Genomic DNA, 23,804 nt, shown 5'->3' with positions numbered 1-23,804 from the left:
GACAAAGCTTCTCCCACAAGAAACCTTTTGACAAATTTAATCTTTAGATTATCAGACATGCCAGGAACAAGGTTGTCAGAGCAGTGTTGTAAAAAGTCTACAGGGTGTAGATTATCACAAGGAAAACTTTTTACAGGTGAATTACTCCACACACTTCCACCAGTCATACATAAATTTCTAGACACAAAATTATCTTGCATTTCAGTGAATCTCTTGTCTATTACACTTAAATTACATGTTACAGACTCTTGTATCTTATTTAGTTCAGCATCTAAGGAGTTAACTTTTGATTGTGCATCTAGACTTAATTTGTCTACCCTCTCCTCCACAGTTCTTTGAGCTGCAGTTAACCTTTCAATCTCTTTCCCTTGACTTGAGCTAACTGTGGCCAACTTATTTTCTAAGGTCACAAACGTATTTTCTATAGCTTCAATTTTGGAGTTCACGCCCTTCAAACTTTCTCCTAATTGAAGTTTTAAATTTGAGATCTGTTCTTTCAGTACATCACCGTTGCTTTTCAGTTTTGCTTCCAGCGATTCACTAGTTAAGTTTAATTTCGCTTCTAGCTACTCACTGGATGCATTTATTTTAGATTCTAGGAATTCACTATTTGAATTCATTGCCATTGTTAATTCGGACTGCATTTGTCTCATTCTGGCAAAGAGTAAACTTACCCAGTCCTGTTGATCCGGTTTTCTTTCGGTTTGTGAGTTATCTGGCTCGTCACTTACACCACACACGTTCGAGTCTAACATTTCTCCCGCTTCCTTTTTAATTTCTTCTGATAGCGTCATGATGACACCACGTGTTTGGACACAGTTTTGACGAAAAGTTTAAAACAAAGCAGAATTGTATTTATCTTTTCACACTACGACGTCGATCACAGGTCCACCTCTCTGATAAGCCGGCACTTTGTTGGTTCTCACACTACTTTTTCTGGTCCAGGAAACGTGTACAATGTTATTCGTGTTTTACGAATTATAAAGTTTATAATGTTCCGCAAACGAAGCACAATTAGTCTCATCGCATTTAACTGTAAGATCCCGGACGAGCCCCCAAGTTTAACAGACCTCTTCCTATGATTTCCACAGTCTATAAGTAGTCCTACTCCTGTGTCCACATGGTGACTTCAGGCACTACAGGAGATTCAAATTTATAGTCCGAGGTCGTTAACAAGTACGAACAGTTTGGTACTTAACTCATATCGATGGCTGCGTTCTTGTCTTCGTGAAGTCTAGAGGTGATTCCACTGCGATGTTCCCGCGGTTTTCTTTGTGTTTGGATGAGACTAACTGGTTTGTAGGACGATGTGGTATTTTGATTTTTAGAGGGCAAACGTTACATTAGTTTTGCACATCACTATTTAATTCATTTATTCACATTTAACACTTCTACAAAAATATGAAATAAGACATTGTTTTACACCACATCTGTATCACCACCTCTTCCAAAAGATCGACCCCCTTCCCGCCTGACCAAAGATAACCGTCTCTTATTTGTTAAATTCACACTCAAAGACTATATTTACATAAAACATTACACGTAAAGGAATTACTGACACATGCTTTTACGTTCTGTTATAATATGTACAGCTGTACAATATTATGATTGCCTGGATCAATAAAAATACAAAAATATATCCGACAACATCACTATCGTGTGACCAGATGTAGTATTTCCACATTCCTATTGGCTCACACCAATTTTCAGGTGGGGAGAGGGGTAAATGCTGTGTTACTATTGGTTCCCGAGAGAAGTGGAGGGGGTGAAAAAAACCGTTTCAAGTGCCTATGTAGCAGTTTTGTGAACTAGCTCAGTCAAGGCCTGTACGTCAAGGTACCTCTGGTTCATTCTGTCTAGGGTAGTGGAACGGGATGAAATTGTCTTCTGCACTGTAGGTCAGCCCTGTGTACAGGCCTCTCTCCTGGTCTGTGCACACAGGAGTACACAAAGTAGCTGGCATGTCTGCTGTGCTGTTGCTGTGCAGATGTGATCAGAAGATTGTTAACAGTGTAATTACTTGTGTGGCATTGCCCGCTCTGACTGTGAGTGGACATGTGGCCGCTCCTTCAGCAAGGTCCGAGCAGGCACACGGGGGGAGGGGTTTATTAGTTATTGGGAGCTCCAACGTTAGGCGGGTGATGGAGCCCCTTAGGGAAATAGCGGGAAGGTCGGGGAAGAAGGCCAGTGTTCACTCTGTCTGCTTGCCGGGGGGTCTCATCCGAGATGTGGAGGAGGCCCTACCGGCGGCGATAGAGAGCACTGGGTGCACCCGACTGCAAATTGTTGCTCATGTCGGCACCAGTGACTCCTGCCGTCTGGGTTCAGAGGTCATCCTCAGTTCGTACAGGCAGTTGGCGGAATTGGTGAAGGCGGAAAGCCTCGCTCGCGGGGTGAAATCAGAGCTAACTATTTGTAGTATCGTTCCCAGAACCGATCACGGTCCTCTGGTTTGGAGCCAAGTGGAAGGCTTAAACCAGAGGCTCAGACGATTCTACGGAGATCTGGGGTGCAAATTTCTCGACCTCCGCTATCGGGTGGAGAAATGTAGGGTCCCCCTGAATAGGTCAGGCGTGCACTACACGCCGGAAGCGGCTACAAGGATAGCAGAGTACGTGTGGAGTGCACATGGGGGTTTTTTAGGTTAGAGAATCCCCTCCCTAGGCCCGACAAGACGCCTCCTGAGTTGCGGCAAGGTAGGAGTAGCAAAATGCAACAGGGAATAACAATATTAATGTGCTAATAGTAAACTGCAGGAGCGTCTACAGAAAGGTCCCAGAACTGCTCTCATTAATAAACGGTCACAACATTCATACAGTACTAGGGACAGAAAGTTGGCTGAAACCAGACGTAAACAGTAATGAAATCCTAAACTCAGATTGGAATGTATACCGCAGAGACAGGCTGGACAGTGAAGGGGGAGGCATGTTTATAGCAATAAGAAGTGCAATAGTATTGAAGGAAATTGACGGAGATCCGAAATGTGAAATGATTTGGGTGAAGGTCACGGTTAAAGCAGGCTCAGACATGGTAATTGGATGTCTCTATAGGCCCCCTGGCTCAGCAGCTGTTGTGGCTGAGCACCTGAAGGATAATTTGGAAAATATTTCGAGTAGATTTCCCCACCATGTTATAGTTCTGGGTGGAGATTTTAATTTGCCGGATATAGACTGGGAGACTCAGACGTTCATAACGGGTGGCAGGGACAAAGAATCCAGTGAAATTTTTTTAAGTGCTTTATCTGAAAACTACCTTGAGCAGTTAAACAGAGGACCGACTCGTGGCGATAACATATTAGACCTTCTGGTGACAAACAGACCCGAACTATTTGAAAAAGTTAATGCAGAACAGGGAATCAGCGATCATAAAGCGGTTACTGCATCGATGATTTCAGCCGTAAATAGGAATATTAAAAAGGGTAGGAAGATTTTTCTGTTTAGAAAAAGTGACAAAAAGCAGATTTCAGAGTATCTGTTGGCTCAACACAAAAGTTTTGTCTCAAGTACAGATAGTGGTGAGGATCAGTGGACAAAGTTCAAAAGCGTCGTACATAATGCGTTAGATGAGTATGTGCCAAGCAAAATCATAAGAGATGGAAAAGAGCCACCGTGGTACAACAACCGAGTTAGAAAACTGCTGCGGAAGCAAAGGGAACTTCACAGCAAACATAAACATAGCCAAAGCCTTGCAGATAAACAAAAATTACGCGAAGCGAAATGTAGTGTGAGGAGGGCTATGCGAGAGGCATTCAATGAATTAAAAAGTAAAGTTCTATGTACTGACTTGACAGAAAATCCTAAGAAATTTTGGTCTTATGTCAAAGCGGTAGGTGGATCAAAACAAAATGTCCAGACACTCTGTGACCAAAATGGTACTGAAACAGAGGATGACAGACTAAAGGCCGAAATACTAAATGTCTTTTTCCAAAGTTGTTTCACAGAGGAAGATTGCACTGTAGTTCCTTCTCTAGATTGTCGCACAGATGACAAAATGGTAGATATCGAAATAGACAACAGAGGGATAGAGAAACAATTAAAATCGCTCAAAAGAGGAAAGGCCTCTGGACCTGATGGGATACCAGTTCAATTTTACACAGAGTACGTGAAGGAACTTGCCCCCCTTCTTGCAGCGGTGTACCATAGGACTCTAGAAGAGCGTAGCATTCCAAAGGATTGGAAAAGGGCACAGGTCATCCCCGTTTTCAAGAAGGGACGTCGAACAGATGTGCAGAACTATAGACCTATATCTCTAATGTCGATCAGTTGTAGAATTTTAGAACACGTATTGTGTTCGAGTATAATGACTTTTCTGGAGACTAGAAATCTACTCTGTAGGAATCAGCATGGGTTTCAAAAAAGACAGTCATGTGAAACCCAGCTCGCACTATTCGTCCACGAGACTCAGAGGGCCATAGACATGGGTTCACAGGTAGATGCCGTGTTTCTTGACTTCCGCAAGGCGTTCGATACAGTTCTCCACAGTCGTTTAATGAAGAAAGTAAGAGCATATGGACTATCAGACCAATTGTGTGATTGGATTGAGGAGTTCCTAGATAACAGGACGCAGCATGTCATTCTCAATGGAGAGAAGTCCTCCGAAGTAAGAGTGATTTCAGGTGTGCCGCAGGGGAGTGTCATAGGACCGTTGCTATTCACAATATACATAAATGACCTGGTGGATGACATCGGAAGTTCACTGAGGCTTTTTGCAGATGATGCTGTGGTGTATCGAGAGGTTGTAACAATGGAAAATTGTACTGAAATGCAGGAGTATCTGCAGCGAATTGACGCATGGTGCAGGGAATGGCAATTGAATCTCAATGTAGACAAGTGTAATGTGCTGCGAATACACAGAAAGATAGATCCTTTATCATCTAGCTACAAAATAGCAGGTCAGCAACTGGAAGCAGTTAATACCATAAATTATCTGGGAGTACGCATTAGGAGTGATTTAAAATGGAATGATCATATAATGTTGATAGTCGGTAAAGCAGATGCCAGACTGAGATTCATTGGAAGAATCCTAAGGAAATTCAATCCGAAAACAAAGGAAGTAGGTTACAGTACGCTTGTTCGCCCACTGCTTGAATACTGCTCAGCAGTGTGGGATCCGTACCAGATAGGGTTGATAGAAGATATAGATAAGATCCAACAGAGAGCAGCGTGCTTCATTACAGGATCATTTAGTAATCGCGAAAGCATTACGGAGATGATAGATAAACTCCAGTGGTAGACTCTGCAGGAGAGACGCTCAGTAGCTCGGTACGGGCTTTTGTCAAAGTTTTGAGAACATACCTTCACCGAAGAGTCAAGCAGTATATTGCTCCCTCCTACGTATATCTCGCGAAGAGACCATGAGGATAAAATCAGAGAGATTAGAGCCCACACAGAGGCATACCGACAATCCTTCTTTCCACGAACAATACGAGACTGGAATAGAAGGGAGAACCGATAGAGGTACTCAAGGCACCCTCCGCCACACACCGTCAGGTGGCTTGCGGAGTATGGATGTAGATGTAGATGTAGATGTACTTGTGGTGAAGTATGTTGATGTCAATTTTATGGTGGTATTCCTTGAGTGATCTGGAAGAATGATTTATTTAATTACTTCTTTTTGATGTATTTTACAAGCCCTGCATCTTCCAAAATTAAATAAACAGCAGGGAATGATGAGCTTTCCCAGCCAAATAAAAGAGAGATCTGATCTTGTGAAATGAATTTTATAAATAAATGGATGGATTACCCCTAGGGGGTCATAAATCATTAGCATAAGAATAGGTTAAGGGGAGGGGGAGGTGTTCATAAATCAATCAAGTTTTCCCCTGAACGTATTCTTGTCCCTGAATGTATGTAACCCACACAAAAAAATACACCCACATTCCCTTTGCCTTACTACTCCTAATGTTTCTTTCTTATGTAATGTTATGGGAGTAACAAAGGCAGTTCAGTCTGTACTGTCATAACCATTTTCTGCTGTGTTGCTTGCAGGCTCTCTTAAGAGTGTCTAGGTAGCTGTCTTTCTGATCTAATAACAGTGTTAAAATGTTAACTCTTCCCCACTGATGACCAGTGATACTTCCATGTGACTGAGTGATGCCAGCTGTTTGAACTTAGAAAAAATTTTACTCTCATGTCTCCTTCCTAACTTTGTCATGTAACAGTGCTCTCCTTTACAGCTGAATCACACTTTCCTAAAATTCTCCAACAAACGAAGTCGACCATTCACCTTGCCAACTATCATCCTTACATACATACTGCTTTGCAATGGATATGATAAGCAAATTAGGATGTCAATTACTGAAACAAAGGCGCTTTTCATTGTGGTGAGAGCTTTCCATGAAATTTCAATCACCAGCTTTCTCCTTTGAATGTGACAATATTTTATTGTCAACAGCCTACGTAGGGAGAAATGATCATTGTAATAAAATAAAATAAATCAGAGCTAGTACAGAAAGATTTAAGTGTTCATTTTTCCCACATGCTGTTTGAGAGTGGAAAGGTAGAGAAATAGTCTGAAAGTGGTTCAAGGAATCCTCTGCCAAGCACTTCAGTGTCAATTTTAGGGTAATCATGTAGCTTTAAATGTAGATGTTCAACCAGTCTGTAGAGCCAAAAAAATCCAACCTCCTGTTAACCCAGTATACCAACAAGGAATAACAAACAGGGATGAAAATTGTACAGTCTTGTGTGTGTGTGTGTGTGTGTGTGTGTGTGTTGGCAGAAACTTAAACTGGGAAAACAATATAGCAGACCTGCTAAAATATTTGGATTCAGTAGCTTTTGCCATAAGAATAATTACTGTCTTGGGGATATTGAAGTCAGTAAGTCAATATATTTTGCATATTTTCATTCACTGATGTCTTATGGGATAATATTCTGGAGTAACTCCTCACTTAGTATTCATTGCACAAAAGAAAGTAATTAGAATTAGTTTTGATGTTCACAACATACATTTTGCAGGTATCTCTTTAAGCAGCGGTGAATATTAACCACAGCCTCGCAGTTCATTTATTGACTTACGAAACTTATTATCAATAAGTAAGACAGATATTCACAAATTCAGCTCTAGAGGCAAAAATGATCTGAATTTCCCCTTAATTAATCTAACTTTGGAACAAAAAGGCGTAAAATATGCAGCTATAAAACTCTTTAACAATCTACCCATGGGAACAAAATATAGATTAAATATGTTTCTCCTTAACAACTCCTTTATACCACAAAGGAATTCTTGACTAGATACAATTAGTCTTATTTTTAAAAAAATGTAAATGGCCAACATGTAGCCTTATAAATACAATGTTTTATGTTTTTAGTTGCATACAAGTGTTCTGTTTGTTCTGTTGACATGATACACATCACAATGGCTATCAGGAATCTGATCTATGGAAAAAATAACTAACTAACCCACTAACCAGTTGGCAGAAATGGACAAAATTCAGAAGTCTTCAATCAAGGAGTGTATTTGCTTCTGCTAACACTTGCCAACCTGATATCTTACTGAAGTAGCTGCAATAACTCCATTTTTGAACACATGTGAGTTGTGTAGGCAGCAGCTGCGTGAATATACACACTGTTGCATATATGGCCCACGTTTGATACGTACATTTGATACCAGCAGAGTTCTCCTGGCCAGGAATTCTCTCTTTTCCTGTGCTGGTATGCTTTTTATGTTCCCCTTGCTTCATCTATCATGGCTGATGTATCTTCCAAGGTAGCAAAATTCCATAACACCAGCTACTTCACAACATCCAATTTTGATGTGCGGTCTCTCGTTATTCTCATTTCTACTACATCTCATTACCTTTGTATTTTTCTAATTTGCTCTCAGTCAATATCCAGTACTCATTAGACTGTTCATCCAATCCTATAGATCTTGTAATTGTCCTTTACATTTACTGAGGATAGCAATTTCAACAGGGAATATTTTCATTCACTGATGTCTTATGGGATAATATTCTGGAGTAACTCCTCACTTAGTATTCATTGCACAAAAGAAAGTAATTAGAATTAGTTTTGATGTTCACAACATACATTTTGCAGGTATCTCTTTAAGCAGCTGAGCTGCTGAGCTCAGGTGGCTTGCGGAGTATGGATGTAGATGTAGATGTAGAATTGTATCATTGATATCCTTCCACCCTGATTTTCAGTCCCACTCTTGAAACTTTCTTTTATTTCTATCACTGTTTCTTCAATGTGTAGATTGAACAGTAGTGGCAAAGGACTGCATTCCTGTCTTACATGCTTTTAATTCCCAACACTTTGTTCTTACTCTTCCAGTCTTATTGTTCCCACTTGGTTCTTGTACATGCTGTATATTACTGACCTCCGGTACAGCTTATTCCCATTCTTCTCAGAATTTCAAACATCTTGCACCATTTTACATTGTTGAATGTTTTTTCCAGGTTGATGAATCTAATGGATGTGTCGAATTTTCTTCAGCCTAGCTTCCATTACCAAGCACAACATGACAATTGCCTATCTGTGCCTTTATCTTTCCTACAGCCAAACTCATCGTTATGTAACAGATCCCCTATTTTCTTTTCCATTCTTCTGTATATTATTCTTGTCAGTAGCTTGGATGCATGAGCTATTAAGCTGACTGTGTTATACTTCTTGAACTTCTCTGCCCTTGCTATCTTCAGAATTGTGTGGATGATATTTTTCTGATAGTTTGATGGTACACTGCCAGTCTCACCAACTTGAACAGTTGTTCAGTTGCCTCTTTCCCCAATGATATTAGAAACTCAGATCCATATCGACTCCAATTTCTGCTTGTGTCATGTGATCACATGTGTTGCCTCCCTCATTGAGGCATTAAATGTAGTATTTCATGTATTGGTTCAATCTTCTGAGTTTAACAGTGAAGTTCCCACTGCACTTTTAATGTTAGTACTATTGCTTTTAATTTCATTGAATATTGGTTTGAATTTCCATGTCCTGAGTCAGTTCTCCCAACAATCATTTCCTTTTCGATTTCTTCACATTTTTCTGTAGCCTTTTTGCCTTGGCCTGCGCTGAATTTCCTATTTATTTCATTTCTAAGGGATATTTGTTGATGTGTCACTGTCTTATCCTGAACATTTTTGTATTTTCTCCTTTCATTGACCAATTGAAGTATTTCTTCAGCCATCCGAGGTTTCTTTGTAGTTTATCTATCCAACATCTGTGATTAACTTTTTGGAGATGTCCACTCCTCTTCACCGGACTTGCCTATTCTTGTGCTTGTTACTACAGCATACACATTCTTAGCAAACTAAAAATGCATCTTGTCACTCTTTAGTGATGACTTGATAGTTTCAGATGATTCTCTTAAACTTCAGAGTACTCTTCATCATTACTCAATTGTAATCTGCATCTGTATCTGCACCTGGGTGTGTCTAACATTCCAATATCTGATTTTGGAAACTCTGTCTGACCATGATACAATCCAGTTGGAATCTTACCATGTCTCTGGATCTTTTCCAAGTATACCTTCTCCTCTTGTAAGTCTTGAATAGAATATTTGCTATTACCATCTGACATTTATTGCATAACTCAATTACCCTTTTCCTCTCTCATTTCTGCTGACAAGCCTATGTTCTCCTGCAACCCTTTTTTCTATTCCTTCCCCCACAACCCTGTTTCAATCCCCCTTGACTATTAGATTTAACGTTAGGTGGGTGATGGAGCCCCTTAGAGAAATAGCGTACAGGGCTGGAAAGAAATCCAGTGTTCACTCGGTTTGTCTGCCGGAGGGCCTCATCCAAGATGTGGAGGCGGCCTTGCCTGCAGCTGTCGAGCATACAGGGTGCAGTCGTCTGCAAGTAGTTGCTCACGTTGGCACCAGTGATGCTTTTTGCTTGGGTTTTGAGGTGATCCTCAGTTCATATAGGCGGCTGGTGGATTTGGTGAAGACCGCTGGCATCACACGCGGGGTGCAAGCAGAGCTCTCTATTTGCAGCATCGTTCCCAGAGTTGATCGGGGTCCTTTGGTTTGGAGCCGAGTGGAGGGTCTCAACCACAGGCTTCATCGGCTCTGTGACGGTCTTGGCTGCAGGTTTCTAGACTTGCGCTATTGGGTGGGGAATTGTAGGACACCTGTAGATAGGTCAGGGGTGCACTACACAAAGAAAGCGGCTACTTGGGTAACAGAGTACTTGTGGTGTGCACATGTTTTCTTTTTAGGCTAGGCAGTAGTGAGAGGTGTCCTGATGAACACTCACCAGTTGACATGCAGGCAGGGAAATCAGGACGCCCTCAGTGTAAAGACACTTCAGCCATCAAGATATTAGCAGTAAATTTTCAGAGTGTTTGGAATAAAGTTCCTGAATTTACTGCCCTCCAGGAAGTCCTGAATTTACTGACCTCCAGGAAGCGTGTGGTGCACAAATTATTCTCAGGACTGAGACCTGGCTGAACCCTGAGATAGGAAGTTCTGAAATATTTAGTGCGGGTTGGAATGTGTATAGGAAAGACAGATTAGACACCATAGGAGGTGGTGTCTTCATTGCAGTTGACAAAAATATTGTGTCTACTGAGGTCGAAGTAGAGTGTGATTGTGAAGTTATCTGGACATGTTTAACAGGGCTAGGGGAAATAAAGTTAATTGTGGGGTGTTATTACCAGCCACCAGGTTCAACCGTGACAGTTCTAGAATCATTCAAAGGGAGTCTACATTCTGTATCGCAGAAGTACCTGGATCATGCTATATTAGTCAGAGATGACTTCAACCTACCTAGTATAGACTGGGATGTCTATGGATTCATTACAGGTGGTACAGAGAAGCCGTCGTGTGAATTACTTTTGAAAACATTATCCAAAAACTGTCTTAAGCAGCTAAATTGACAGCCAACACGTAATGGAAATATTTTAGATCTGGTAGTCACGAACAGACCAGACCTCATCGACGGTGCCAGTGTTGAGACAGGGATTAGTGATCATGATGTTGTCATTACGACTATGGTTATGAAGGTTAAAAAGTCAGTCAAGAGGGCTAGGAGAGTATTCTTACTAGAAAGAGCAGATAAGCAGTTGTTAGCATCCCACTTAGTAAATGAATCGACTTCATTTACTTCCGGTACGATGGACATGGAAGAATTATGGGCAAATTTTAAACACATTGTAAATCACGCATTGGACAAGTATGTGCCGAAAAAGTGGGTTATGGGCGGAAAAGACCCACAGTGGTTTAACAGCGCAATTCGGAGAACGCTCAGGAAGAAAAGGCAGTTGCATTCACGGTACAAGAAAGATCAGGAGAATGAGGACAGGCAAAAGTTAGTAGAGATTCATGCTGCTGTAAAAGAGTGATGCGCGAAGCATTCAACCACTACCACCATCATACCTTAGCAAAAGATCTTGCTTAAAACCCAAGGAAATTCTGGTCTTTCATAAAATCGGTAAGCGGGTTGAAGGCTTCCATCCAGTCACTCACTGATCTGTCTGGCCTGGCAACAGAAGACAGCAAAACGAAAGCTGAAATTTTAAATTTAGCATTTGAGAAATCTTTCATGCAGGAGGATCATACAAACATACTGCTGTTTGAGTCTCGTACAGATTCCCGTATGGAGGACATAGTGATAGACATCCCTGGGGTTGTGAAGCAGCTGAAGGGGTTGAAAATAAATAAATCACCTGGTCCTGATGGGATTCGAATTCAGTTTTACAGAGAGTACTCTACTGCATTGGCTTCTTACTTAGCTTGCATTTATCGCGAATCTCTTGCCCAACGTAAAGTCCCGAGCGACTGGAAAAAGCACAGGTGACGTCTGTATATAAGAAGGGTAGAAGGACGGATCCTCAAAATTACAGACCAATATCCTTAACATCGGTTTGTTGCAGGGTTCTTGGACATATTCTCAGTTCGAATATAATGAATTTCCTTGAGACAGAGGAGTTGCTGTCCATGCACCAGCAAGGCTTTAGAAAGCATCACTCCTGCGAAATGTAACTTGCCCTTTTTTCACATGATATCTTGCGAACCATGGATGAAGGGAAAGCATTTGACTCGGTGGCCCACTGCAGATTCCTAACTAAGGTACAAGCATATGGGATTGGTTCCCAAATATGTGAGTGGCTCAAAGACTTCTTAAGTAATAGAACCCAGTACGTTGTCCTCGATGGTGAGTGTTCATCGGAGTGTTCATCTGGAGTGCCCCAAGGAAGTGTGGTAGGTCTGCTGTTGTTTTCTATCTATATAAATGATCTTTTGGATAGGGTGGATAGCAATGTGTGGCTGTTTGGTGATGATGCTGTGGTGTACGGGAAGGTGTCATCATTGAGTGACTGTAGGAGGATACAAGATGACTTTGACAGGATTTGTGATTCATGTAAAGAATGGCAGCTAACTCTAAATATAGATAAATGTAAATTAATGCAGATGAATAGGAAAAAGAATCCTGTAATGTTTGAATACTCCATTAGTAGTGTAGCGCTTGACACAGTCACATCGATTAAATATTTGGGTGTAACATTGCAGAGCGATATGAAGAGGGACAAGCATGTAATGGCAGTTGTGGGGAAGGCAGATAGTCATCTTCGGTTGATTGGTAGAATTTTGGGAAGATGTGGTTCATCTGTAAAGGAGACCGCTTATAAAACACTAATGCGACCTATTCTTGAGTACTGCTCAAGTGTTTGGGATCCCTATCAGGTCAGATTGAGGGAGGACATAGAAGCAATTCAGAGGCGGGCTGCTAGATTTGTTACTGGTAGGTTTGATCATCACGCGAGTGTTACGGAAATGCTTCAGGAACTCGGGTGGGAGTCCCTAGAGGAAAGGAGGTGTTCTTTTCATGAATCGCTACTGAGGAAATTTAGAGAACCAGCATTTGAGGCTGACTGCAATACAATTTTACTGCCGCCAACTTACATTTCGCAGGAAGACCACAAAGATAAGATAAGAGAGATTAGGGCTCATACAGAAGCATATAGGCAGTCATTTTTCCCTCGTTCTGTTTGGTAGTGGATCAGGGAGAGAAGATGCTAGTTGTGGTACGAGGTACCCTCCGCCATGCACCGTGTGGTGGATTGCGGAGTATGTATGTAGATGTAGATGTAGATGTAGATTTCCATCTCCCTTTACATACTGAATTACCTAGCCAGTATCCTTATATCCTTTCTCTATCTCTTCATCTCGTGTTTCTGACACTGACATCTATAACTGAATTAAAGTTGTCAGTGTTGGTTTTCCATTGAATCTGATGAAAACAACCCTATCACTGAACTGTTCATAGTAGCTCACTGTCTTGAAAAAATTACTGCCAAACAAGCAGCAATCAAATGTTTAGAAGGAACTACTAAAACAAATAAAAATGTCCTCTACTAATGAGAAAAATGTGCCAAACAAAAGGTGTTGTCCTATCGAAGAAAAACAGCCATAGACTCAAATTTTATGATCCTTCAAGTGGAGACAGATTATGATTTCAACATAAGATACAAATACATTGAACTCTGTCCTCTTTGTGGAGAATATGGCTTCAATGAACTTCGATTCACCTTTAAACAATATGTTATATACGCACACACTGAATATAGAGGAGCTGATTCTCCAGATAATTGTTTTTGTGATTTTTGCCAGATGGCATAAGACTAAAGTTTAACCTTTTTCTTAGTGAAGTAACTGTTGTAAACAATATTTTATTAAAGCATAATATGCCCATTCAATAAAGTTTTCCTAAAATGTTTTCTTTTGTTGCCTATCTCTTTATACCTTTACTCTTATTGCAGGTGGTGTTATTATGCCAAAAAATTAGTGAAAAACCAAGCATCAATACATTTTCGTTCTTTTTTTAAATTTCAGTTTATTGGCTTTCAGTTCATGCCCATGTAATCATCTCAGTAGTGCAAAGATTATACAACAGTGCTTTGAAGGTGTATTTATGTCAGTAAGCCCCGAGCAGAGAAAATATCTGCTCAGGCCAGGAATCGAATCTGGGCTTCTTCAGTTAGCAATCAGTCATGCTTACCTCACAGCTATCAAGATAGACAGTAAAATGTATTTAAATTATATTTATATTTATTGAACTGAAATTCTGATGTGAATTAAAAATTGCTTCTCCCTAACCCTTTGATTACCAGAAGTTTCTGCCTCAAACTGCCATTTTATTACTTTTGTTTTCAAGTACCAGAGCCTTTATCATGAAACTACTGATGCTGTTGCAAGACAGGGACATCTAGTAGTACACTGAGATACTCCTACAAAGGCAGTGCATTGTAGCAGTCACAGCATCCAAAGCAACACTCACATGACGATTGTGCTATGTGACTATGAGATTGTGACATGCTTTTTTTTATTTTTATTCATTTATTTATTTGTAGCCATGTTGAGGAGATGATTGCCAGTGAATGTAAGTATAGCTAAAGTTATTGTAATGTAAATTGTTTGTACTGTTGCCTTTATAAGTAGTTTTAAAATGAAACTATGTAGTTTTGATACAAAATGTATTAAATTTTAAGTCCATTCCTGCTTGTTATTTAGGACTACAATTTGTTTTAGGCATTATGTGCTGATGAAAGTTTTGAGATGTGGGATTGTGTCTAGGAAAAATGAGAATTTCCTTTCAGATATATCGCATGAAATGATGGGTGACTGAAAACTGCATGTCCTAGTGATTCTAAAGTGAAACCACCTCCTTAAAACAATGGAATGTTTACTTTTTACCAATTTTTTTCTTGTTTTCATTGCTTAATAAAGGTTAATTATGTGAAAAACCTTAAAACTATATTTTTTCATATTGTCAGGGCTCAAGGGGTTACGGTAGATTCTTTCCCCTGGGCCCTCATAATAACAAGTAAAGTCAAATAAAAAGAAATGTGGTGTACACACCAAACTGAACAGATGGATGGCAGGGAAAAACAAACAAAGAGGCAACATTCTTAAGAGCACGAAAGCAAAATATGTGAGAAAACAGTATGAGTATGTAGCTGAAATGTTTAGGCAATTCATATAATGGTGTTTCATATACCTCAAAGAGATAGTAGCTGCTCAGATATCAGTTGCAAAATGGTGGAAGTTCACAGGATTTCCAACAGGAGGTATCCAGACAAAGGTTATAACTGCAGTGGAACACTTATTGATGCTGTGGAGATATTGGTCTGTGAAGGCACTACTAGCCAGCAAACCAGTCACATCACATGGGCTAATCTCACAATATAGGAGAAAATGATATAAGTGGAAGTGCTGGGTAGAACAGACAGTTTTGTAGCTGGATAGAAACTCACATAACTTCAGCTACTAGGAACTTGGAGTGTTGTGACAACATATGAGTACTTGGACCTCAATAGGAATACATCTTCTTTTTTGACCATGTTTTGTGCTAGGCTGTGCCAACCTGACCACTCCACTGACTTTGTGTTCATTTGAATCTTTGAGCTGTCCATGTTTTGTGTCCATAAACGCTGCACACTGCAATAATAAGAAAGAAAATATATGGATTTATCTGTGGTGACAATAAAACAAAATCACTTGCACTAACATAGGTCTCAAACTCAATCTCACTATGGAGTAGTTTTTGTGATTTACCAATGATAAATGGTTGAGCATCAAAGGCAAATACACATACAACAAGAACATGAGCAACAATTCCAGCAGTAGATCCTTGAATAGCTAATGCAGGAGAGGAAGGTCTCATTGGTTGCCACCTTTCTGACTTTCCAGGAAAACTACGAAGGATTGGACATGTACCACAGCTGATTGCTTCTGCATTTCAATTGCCAACATCGCTGCACAGCATATAGTTTCTATCTACAAACCCAAAAATCATGTCCTTGTTTCACTAATTACGGCCACTAGTAGATCCAAAAACGCTTGAATTGTCTTAAATTTGTACTACTTTTTTGTCTTGTTGTTGCTGCTGTGGTCCTCAGTCCAACAACTTGTTTGATGCAGCCCTCCATGTTGGCCTATCCTGTGCAAGCCTCTTCATCTCTGAGTAACTACTGCAACCTACATCCCTCTCAGTCTGCCAACTGTATTCATCACTTGGTCTCTCTCTAAGGTTTTTACCCCATACACTTCCCTCCAGTACTAAATTGGTGAACCCTGTATACCTCAGAATGTGTCCTACCCACTGATCTCTTCTTTTAGTCAGGTTGTACCACAAATTTCTCTTCTCCCTAATTCTTATTAATTACATGATCTACCCATCTAATCTTCAGCATTCTTCTGTAGCACCACATTTCAAAAGCCTCTATTCTCTTCTTATCTAAACTGTTTATTGTCCATGTTTTGCTACCCTATATGGCTACACTCCATACAAATACTTTCAGAAAGGGCTTCCTGACATTTAAATCTACACTCAATTGCAACAAATTTCTCTTCTCCATAATCACTTTTCTTACCATTGTCTATCTACATTTATGTCCTCCCTACTTCCCAAACAACAAAACTCATTTACTACTTTAAGTGTCTCATTTCTTAATTTAATTCCCTCAGCATCACCTGATTTAATGTAACTAGATTCCATTATCCTCATATTGCTTTTGTTGATGTTCATCTTATATCTTCCTTTCAAGATACTGTTCATTCCATTCAACTGCCATTACAAGTTCCTTGCTGTCTCTGACAGAATTACAATGCCATTGGCAAACTTCAAAGTTTTTATTTCTTTTCTGTGGACTTTAATTCTTACTCCAAATTTTTCTTTTGTTTCCTTTACTTTTTATTCAATGTACAGATTTAATAACATCAGGGATACGCTACAACCCTGTCTCACTCCCTTCTCAACCACAGCTTCTCTTTCATGCTCCTCAACTCTTATAATTGCCATCTGGTTTCTCTACAAACTGTAAACAGCCTTTTTCTCCCTGTATTTTGCCCCTGCCTCCTTTAGAATATGAAAGAGGTTTTCCCACTCAACATTGTCAAAAGCTTTCTCCAAGGCAACAAATGCTATAAGTGTAAGTTTGCCTTTCCTTAACCTATCTTCTACAAGAAGTTGAAGGGTCAGTATCCTCAAAAAGTGTTCATTACTTTCTTTTTTGACCTGCAAGCAGACAATGAAGCTTCTGTGTCCTTAATCAAAGAAATTACATCCTAAATCTTGGCTCTTCACCAAAACAAAATTGTCTGATCAACAATTTATAAATTACAGCCATCACCAAATTCCTTTATGTGATTATTGTGTTCTAAATACCATATACACACAAGTAATATGCCACCTAAATTTCTACATTGATCCTTCTGACATACACATAAATCTTGTTGACCTAGACACATTTGAGGCATATGCCCTTAAATATTAGACTAGGTCCATGCAGTTTCAAGAGACTTACCTATTGATGATCTCAGTTCACCATGCAGTGAACTTGATAAATCATCCCAGCCAGTTCTAGGCAGTGGTTACAATTTTTCTGTCCATATTTGATTAAAGTCAGCAGCTACATACCATTTCTGTAACCTGGTCACAAGGGCTGACTAGGCTGATTAGGAGACCAAGGCATTCTTACACCATTTTTCTTTTCATCTCAGTGGGACTCCTATACTGTTTTTAAGAAAACCAGCTGGGCTCCTCAATCAGTCATAAATATGTACCCAATTCCACAACTTGAACAGCTCATGGTGAAGCTCTCAACTGGACAATATTTTTCCAAAACAGACGTATCACAAGAATATCGTCAGCTACAGTTAGGTGATCAGACTAAAGCATTTGTATTAATCAACATGCCATTTGATTTCTATCATTATAATCAGCTGCAATTCAGCAATTTTTAAATGATACCTAGAACAACTAATATGGAATACTCCTTGTTTTGCAAACTACTTGGACAATATCATTATCACTAACACATCTAAAGAAGGTCATCTTCATAATCTTTGCAAATTGTTCCAGGCATTGCAAACCAATGGTCTGTGTTTACAACCTTCAAATATGTGAATGACTCAAACCTGGTCACACCATTAGTACGAAAGGTCTCTAGCCAACTCAGAAACCTGTGGAAAAAATTATCTGACTATTTCCACATACAAATATCAAGAAACTAGTCTTTTTTAGGTCAAATAAATCATTACAGAAAATTTGTCCTTAAGCACCCAAACATATCTTGACCATTAAATTATCCCCAGAAAAATTATAGAAAATTTGAACTAATAATATAACATGAGTAAGCTTCTCCCATGTCTGACATGGCATGACCCCTGATACTATCAACACTTACCTAACAACATGGTGTTGGTACAGTCCTGTTGCAAGGAACTAAAGATGGATCTAAACAGACTATTGTTTTCACTTTGAAATCATTAACCTCAGCTCAGATTAATTACAAATTAATCAGGAAGCTCTTACCCTCATTTTTGGTGTCCAGACATTCCAGTCCTTTTCTGTGGAATGAAATCCCATCTTATAAGGAATCAAAACGTGCTTGTCACTTTTATTTAGTTCTAAAACATGCTGCACAGTGCACTCACACTGGGTGCTATTCCTCAGCAAGTATCAGTATTCTATTTACTATCACTGAACAGTCCAGCACACATATGCATATGCCCACTGAAGGCCCATTGCTCCAGATCCTGAATTTGATTCCACAGAACCAACATGTTTTTCATTTACAGCCACATGCATGAAAATGGCTACGAAAGTGGAATCTGTTCTCCACCAGGTCATGTATTTTACATAACAGTGATGGCAACAGCATCTTATTTCAGGTCTCAAGATGGTAGCACAATCCACACAACAGACAATGATGTATGCTAGATAATGGTTCCAGCAGTTCTGGGTCCCTGTATCCAACAAATGCTCTACATCAGCCACTGGGGCTTCATGAGAGTGAAGGCAATTGCCACTGCAATGTCAACTGGCCAGGTATTTCCAAAGAAATTGAGTGAGTATAACACACCTGTGCAGTGAAGTGAGTAGCACCACTGCAAAGGTTATCATCTTGGCTGCCTCGACAAAGCCCACAGAAATGCCTCAACATTGATTATGCTACATCATGCATCATTTCTTGGTGATGTGCCTTGTGGTAGTAGATGCATACCCACACTTTTCATACGTAATGTGTACTAACAGTACAACATCAGCAGTGCTGTCAGAGCCTTGGAGAAGATTATTGCCACTGAGGGTGCCACACACACTGTCATATCATATAATGGTCTTTAATTTTCACTTTGCCCATTTCCAGACTTATGGGAAAGAAATGGTATCTTCAACCTTGCCACAGCACGATTCCATATGGCCTCAAAAGGTACAGCTAAGTGGTTTACATGGATACTTAAAACACAGATAAAAAAGTGTTGCCACCTAAAAACAAAGAATATGCTTTTACCCACTTCCAAGCATCTTACAGGACTATGTCAATCAAAGGTTCGTCACTGGTGAAGCTTCTCCATGGCTGATGGCACTACGAATTACCGGATATGGTTCTTCCAGCACCAGAACATCACATCTACCCAATGTTTCCACTATGGAATTTGACCACTGATCTAGACATACACTTTCAGGAGATCATTGGCATGGTTTCCCAACATTATCAGGACAGTATGCAGCAGTATGAGATATGAGATGGACAGCCATAGGATCTGCTTCATGCACCATATCAATCAACTCCAGCCACACATGCCCGAATACCACTGGCTACAGCTGCAACTGCCTGTAACAGCCTTTCCACAGTGGTAACACTGGTTCCCGTCAGATCACCAAAGTTAAGCACTGTCAGGCTGAGATAGTACTTGGATGGGTGACTGTCTGGTCTGCCAAGCACTGTTGGTAAGCAGGTTGCATTCAGCCCTTGTGAGGAAAACTGAGGTGCTACTTGATTGAGAAGTAGTGGCTCTGGTGTCATAAACTGACATACAGCCAGGAGAGTGATGTGCTGACCACATGCCCTCAGTATCCACATCCGGTGATGCCTGTGGGCTGAGGGTGGCATGGCAGCAACTCGATACCATTGGGCTTTCATGGCCTGTTTGGGCAGAGTTTATTTTTTAGCTGCAGCTGCCAACAGAAGATAACATCCAGTGCCTCAGACACACCACTAGGAAACCAAGTATCTTCTTATCTGTCCAGCATTACAGTTCAGTGCACAAAAACCTGCCAGATCAGATGGGCTTCTGGTATCAAACAGTGATAACTCCACCACCCAATGTTGAGATGTGGTTCTTGACACCTAAAGATGTCAAAATGGACTCACCTAGATCACTGTCGATCCCCCTCCCCCACCAAATGGCAAAACTTCTGTCAATTCCTGTGAATATAACAATAACTCAGATGCTGGATGCAAAATGATGGAAGATTACAGAATTTCTGGTATGAGGTGTCCAGTCAGATGCCATCACTACAGTGGAACACTTACCAATACTGCAGAGAGATTGGTCCACAATAACACCACTACTCATATTATGTGGGGCGATTCAGTGGTACAGGATCAGAAGTTATATCAAAAACCTCTGTATTTTTGCTTAGAGAGCTACTGGGATGATTGAGTATTATGACTCTGGATCAGACCACTTACTTGCATGCTGTAAATGAACTTGTTTTGCGATTACAGACTTTGGACCACATTTTTTATTTGCCTCCACTGACTATGCCATTCTGATATCTGTGTGTGGCTTGGCACCCATACATGGCACCACAACTGCAAAGATAATGTTTGGCAATGCTGGTGAGAGATGAAAACAAGAGAGCCTGATTCACCTGCAACCAGTGCCACCAGCACCCAATGATTTTCACTATTACGAACTTTCACCTGTTACTGGACTCAGCCTGGACTATTCTTTCCTCCATTTCAGTGTTGATGTGCATGTGTAAGTCAGGTGCTAAGTCATTCCTCTTGTGTGTCCTGTATACTTGGTTGCTGGAATAAAACTGTAGATGCTACAGGTTTTCGCGATGGGGTTGTTTTGTATCCTTGTGCATTCTGTGAACACAATGGATCCATTGTTAGTTCAGTTGTTGCAACATCAGCAACAGCAGATAGACTTGCTTTGTCAGTTGGTTACAACTTTGCATGGTGCCATGATCCTTTCATAACCACCCACAGCATACACACCTGTGTCCCAGATTTTCCACCATTCTGAAAGATGAAGGAAGATTGGGACTTGTGCATGCATCATTTCACAGTGTTTCAAGTAGAGGATCCAGCTTCACAAAAATCCTTTTTCTTGTCTTTGTCTGAGCTGGAAATGTTTCATTTTTTTTAGAGAAATTGCTCCATTAACATACCCAGCAACATTTTTGTTTTCTCAAATCTGTAGTTGCTCAGTGCTTATTATCTTATTTAAGCCCTCTGTTATGGATTCTCATATTAAGTTTCACCAGTGACAAAACAAACCAGGCCAGTCCTATCAAACATTGGTAGCCGACCTCTGAGATTTAAGTCAGAAGTGTAGATTTGTTTGTGCTCATTGTAAACAGCCCCACACAAACTGTCTGATATATAATGTCACTGTCTGTTCTGTTCAGGGTAGAAAGGAGTTGTTTTATAAGCTCCTACAGTCAAGGAGGTCATTCAGACATTATACATGTCACAGGCAGAGAATGAACAGTTTGGGGGTGTAATGGATGGAGCAGTGGTGCACTTGGTCACCCCCCCCCCCCTCCCAAAGGTGTCATTCACTGACACTCTGATTGTTTGCACTGTTGGCAATGGGACTGTGGCTCTTCATCATGCAGGTTTTCTTCATGTCCTGATAGTTTCCAAGTTCATGCCCATAGTCACTGCCCACACCGACGGGCACAGTGCGTGGCTTGCTGTAAATATCACCATGTGGCAGCTGTTTGTTGTGGCTGCCTGTCACACACCAGTGTAAAGTTGGAAGTTCTGTATCCCCAGCAAGATTCACATTACACTGCAAAGTCAGCAACAGCCATTCCATTTCCAGGTCAATACTGGAGCGTCTGTGTCTCTTGAAACATATCATCACTTGGGTCACCCTTCTCTTTCCTCCACCACTCATAGTTTCATAAATGAAAAGCACTAATGTGCTTATGTTCTACAGGATTAATTTATTGATTTACTCATTTTTCTGCTTAAAAGGTCATCATCAGACTTTAACTGACTATTATCACCAAAGAACCTACAATGTTTGTAAATGTCACTGGAAAAGATGTTGTCTATCTAGATTGATGCACAAACATACAGCTCTCAAAGATTATTATTTCAGAAAATATTGCTCAATATGGTCCATGAATATTTCAGCCAAAAGTGAACTAAGGAGAGACGTCATAGCTAAGCTATGGAATTGCGACGATTAAACACTGGTTCAAATATGTAGATGGTGTGCCATGTATGTGGACTGGCACTTCAAGACAGCTCTACATATTTCTGCATAACTTAAACACTCAACATAAAAATATTCAGTTGATAATAGAGATTGTCAACAAGTACATGAGATTCCTAGATGTCACCATTGACATTAGTATGCAGACACATTGCTCCAAAATTTATGGAAAAACTGTAGCTACAGACACAGTAATACCTGCATGTTCATGACACCCAGTAGCACACAGACATGTAGTTTTCCACACAATAGTTCACCATTTCATATCTGTTCCCCATGTCCAATGAAGCTTTCAAAGGAGACTTAGATATAATAAAGTTTATTGCCTCAACCAATGACCACAATCCTGTCCTGATTGACGATATCTTGCATTGGAGACAAAAACTGGAAATTATACCCCTCGTCTACACTCCATCCACTGTCCCTTGCACTGTCTGCAGGAAGTGATGTACAGTACTATACCTAGGATAGGTATCACAGATTGTACAAAAACACTGAAATACTGTGACTATAGGATTTCCTATTATGTGAAGATCATCACAACTCATTGTCTTTTCAGTAACAAAGACAGGACCCAATTACTAGCCAACAGTGGGATATACAAAATTACTTGCCCTTATAGTGGTAAGATTTATATTGGTCAACCAAGCAGAGACATAGCAACTAGGCTAGCTGAACATGAGTGGGGCTGGAGGTTGCAGAATTATGACTCCACATTTGCTGAGCATGTACCGAGTGAGGGCAACAACTACCAGCCAAAGGCCTCATGTCCTCTATTAACAACCAAAGGTAAAATATTCAGCCTGTGAGAAGACCTGGAACTCAACAAACATCTAGCCCACAGTCCTGATGTGATCTTAAATGAACAGACACAGCTTAATACTTCCCCTCTTCTAAGCTTCACATAATCCTTGCTATTTTCCAATACTTACCACATTGTCTGTTCCTTCATATTCCTCTGTTTTCCTGTATTTATTCATTTTATATCTTATTGAGATTGCCTATGTTCTCCGTATATTCTGTTGTTACAAGGGTTAATTCTTTCTTTTAATTGGTTTGTATATCACTTTCCTTGTTTAACACATCTTGAAGTAGTCTTGTCAAGTACTAATTTCATTTGGGCTGTTACTAATGTAAACTGTTATGAAGACACGGTTTTCGAGTTTAGTGTTTATGTTTTTCCTATTTGCTCCCTTTATATTTATTTATTGTTCAGTTTTTTATATTTTAAATTGTGTTACCACCACACTGTCACAGATGAAATTTACTGCATGTTTGTTACTCATTCTACATGTGTAACATCTTTTCCAATGTTGTTTACGAACACTAGAATTTCTTTGGTGACAACAGTCAGTTAAAGCCTGATGATGGCCTTGTAAGCCAAAAACTGGTTAACTCAATAAATGAATCCTGTAGAACATAAGCAGTGTAATATTTTTAATTTATTATAATGTTGTTCTACTAAGAACTGACAGAAGAATCAGCTAACTCTCATAGCTTGGTTCATTACAGTGATTAGCTGATTCCTGTTCATGACCACTTCACAACTGACGTTGAGGGCAGTCATGTTTCTAGCTGCTGAAGTGTGTCATCTCCAAACAGTTTTAGTC

Source organism: Schistocerca cancellata, chromosome 4 (genome assembly GCF_023864275.1).
Source record: "Schistocerca cancellata isolate TAMUIC-IGC-003103 chromosome 4, iqSchCanc2.1, whole genome shotgun sequence".
In the NCBI taxonomy this organism is placed as follows: Eukaryota; Metazoa; Arthropoda; class Insecta; order Orthoptera; family Acrididae; genus Schistocerca; species Schistocerca cancellata.
Note: the sequence above shows the minus strand (reverse complement) of the source record.